General features: G+C 50.7%; 1 protein-coding gene across 1 annotated transcript in view; it reads left to right on the top strand.

Annotated features, from left to right (window-relative positions):
• Positions 1-351: 351 nt before the first annotated feature.
• Positions 352-3,134, top strand: part of CRACR2A (calcium release activated channel regulator 2A) — a 79,014-nt gene continuing 76,231 nt past the window's right edge. Inside the window, exons 1-2 of the mRNA XM_019475025.1 lie at positions 352-499; positions 1,183-1,311. The gene's annotated coding sequence lies outside the window, so the exon portion shown is untranslated. The remainder of the gene's footprint in view (positions 500-1,182; positions 1,312-3,134) is intronic.

The following is a 3,134-nucleotide window of genomic DNA, read 5'->3' as shown; positions in this document are numbered from 1 at the left end:
ATTGGTCGCCACCTTAAGATCTTGCTGTTGGACGAGTTTTCCCGCACCCTTCCGAACCCTTCTGCCCTGTGCCGTTTAGGTTACAGAGATTACAAGTCCACGCCTTTACCCTAGAGAAAGCCATCGTGCACGTAGTCCTGGCTGCAAGAGGGACGAAGGCAGGCGGTGCCTCGTCGACTTCCCCTGGCTCTCCGACCCGACCCGCCGCCGGGGGGAGAGCGGGTCCTGCCAAAGGTGAGGTGCGACCGGGCCCCCGCGCCGCAGCGGCCTCCCGGGCGGGGCGCCCGAGCTCCGACTGCACGGCCCCGCCCCCGGGGCGCTGCCTGCCTCGCCCGATTATGCCACCCGTGCTCGAAACAAAGTTTAGGAAGTTGTTTCAACCTGTCTCTGCGGTCTTACTTCCACCCTGAAGCGAGGGCAGGCGGAGGACAGCCGGGCTGCCCAGCGCGCAGGGCTCGTACCGCACCTTCACCTGGGCGCCTGCAGGAAGCGGCGGGAGGTGAGTGGGGGGAAAGGGTTGTGGGCCGAAAGAGTCGGAGGAGGACAAAGAAGAGGACCGTGCACAGCCAGATCATTCTCCTAGCGAAGCTGCTGGCGGAAAGGCACCCGCGGCCGCTGCTTCACCCTTCTTCGCAGAGCCCCGGTGTCTCAACAGTGCCCCGCTCTTCCGCTGCGCTCCGCCTGTTGCAAGCTTTGCTTCCTGCGAGGGGCTGTCTGCAAGAAAACATCGCCTTTGCGGGTTCAGCGGGGCCGGCCAGGGGCTTAGCGGGTTCAGGGCAGCCGGCAAGGGACAGCCGTTACTAGCCCGTATCCTGTCCCCTGCTGCCCATCGGCAGCCCTGCCTCCTCTCGGGGCGGTGGGCTGCGCCCCGCGGCGGGGCCGGCGCCTGCCGGAAGGAAGCTTGGAAAAGTTGGCAGGGGCGGAGGAGCGCCCCTGCCTGCTGGCTTGTGCGGGGCGCAGGGGCGGTACGGGAGCGCGTCCGAAGCCGCTGTGAGGGCGGCACGCTGCATTCGCAGCCCCGGGCCCTTTCGTTAACCCTCAGCTCGCTCTCAGGCTGGAAGGCGGCAGGATTAGAACCGCAGTCGTTGCCGAACAGGCTGCTCCTGCCTCCGCATCGCCTGCCTGCCGGCGTGAACGCAAGTTGCTTAAGCCCACTCTGCCTTCTTTCCTTTCTTTGTACAGCACTGGTACCAGCACTGGAGCAACACGGGGTGAGAAGCTTGCGTTCAGAACGACAGCTGAGGGTGCCGGAGTGTGAGGTGTCGTGGCTCCTCCTACACAGAGAATATTTCATAAAGGTGGTGCCCAAAGGTGCTGTTGACTGATAGTCTTTGCGTTTGCACTTCTGCGTTCCTCATGTACCTTCATGCTAAGGCCAATAGACAGTGTCATAGAGAAACCACTTTATGTCCTGGTTACTTCAGGAGCTGCCCAGTTGGTTTTCAGTGTACGCTTCCCTGCAGATCGAAAAGATCATTGAGTTTGTGGCTGGTTGAGTGCCTTCAGGGTGGGAGCAGGCCCACCAAGTACTTAGTGAAGATGAAGGCAGTGCTGCTACTGATGCTTGTAAAAATGATTCTTGTGTTCCCCTACAACAGTTTGGTGTCAGTCTTACACTGCTGTAGCACTAGTGTGGTATCTGATTTAGTTTTTTGTCTTTCTTGACACTAAATGCTTATGATGACTGTAAATGACAATTATAAAAGAAACTTACTGCTACCAGGATAATAGATTTCTTAATATATACCAATAGAACAGATTATGACTGCATGTAATGAAACTTGGATAGTGTCACAATTGGGAGAATGGTGAAATCCCTCTGGAACACTTTGACTAATTTAACATACTTTTCTGTTTTCTTAGTTGCAACTTTGTGGTTTTCAACAATAGTTTCCAGGTTAGTTTCACTTTTCTCTTTAGATGGCATATATGAATTATTCTGATGCACTGGTAAAAGTTGATTGGTTGTCTGTGGGATGTCCTAAGGACTCAGATATCTGGTGCCCAAATTTATCATTAGGGACTTCAGTATTGTACAACTCAAAAGGTAACTGTTACACCCAAAAGAGTGAAAATTAAATGTCAATCTTCTCTATACTAAATTATCATCTTTCTTGAGATCAAGAAAAGAAATCAAAAGTCAGTGTTTCAAGTACAAAGAGCAGATGTATTTCTGTGAATGGATTAAGTAGCAAACGAGATTTAGGGCGGTAATAGTTTACAGTCTCCTGGTCTGCCATCTCTTGGAGACTTAAGTTTACTGCTGCTGAAATGAAGGAGGTATATTTGGTTCTGTGTGAGACACCTCTCCCCCCCTTTTCCTCCTATCTTGTGATGGACTAGAACTGTAAAGAAAGTAGCAGAAATTAATGCACTGAAGAACATTACTCTGCAAGCTTTTCTTGTGGTTTCTTCAGCCCACAGGATGCACGTGCTGCTATCTCTCTTTTTCTCCTGTTTCTGTTCACTGACAAATGACATACTGTCACGATTTTGTAGTTGGGTAAGTGGTGGCCATATGGAGGAGTAAAGAATATAGATGGAGATTCCCTCTCCATCGTTTGCTAATTTGCAGTATAAGTATATATGAATATACAGTTCTGCATATAAGGAGGGAGTAATACATCTTTAGGGTTTTATTTCTCTTGTTAAAAATGCAGATTTAATCAGTTTAAGTTAAACCTGATGTAAAAACATAGAATCATAGAATCATAGAATAGTTTGGGTTGGAAGGGACCTTTAAAGGTCACCTAGTCCAACCCCCCTGCAATGAGCAGGGACATCTTCAACTAGATCAGGTTGCTCAGAGCCCCGTCCAACCTGACATTGAATGTTTCCAGGGATGGGGCATCCACCAACTCTCTGGGCAACCTGTTCCAGTGTTCCGCCACCCTCAGTGTAAAAAATGTTGTCCTTATATCTAGTCTAAATCTACCCCCCTTTAGTTTAAAGCCATTTCCCCTTGTCCTGTTGCAACAGGCCCTGCTAAAAAGTTTGTCCCCATCTTTCTCATAAGCCCCCTTTAAGTACTGATAGGCTGCAATAAGGTCTCCCCAAAGCCTTCTCTTCTCTAGGCTGAACAACCCCAACTCGCTCAGTCTTTCTTCATAGGAGAGGTCTTCCATCCCCCTGAT

This window comes from Aptenodytes forsteri, unplaced genomic scaffold (genome assembly GCF_000699145.1).
Source record: "Aptenodytes forsteri isolate BGI_AS27 unplaced genomic scaffold, ASM69914v1 Scaffold286, whole genome shotgun sequence".
Taxonomy (NCBI): Eukaryota; Metazoa; Chordata; class Aves; order Sphenisciformes; family Spheniscidae; genus Aptenodytes; species Aptenodytes forsteri.
The sequence above is the reverse complement of the archived record's forward strand: the minus strand, read 5'-3'. Positions and strand labels throughout refer to the sequence as shown.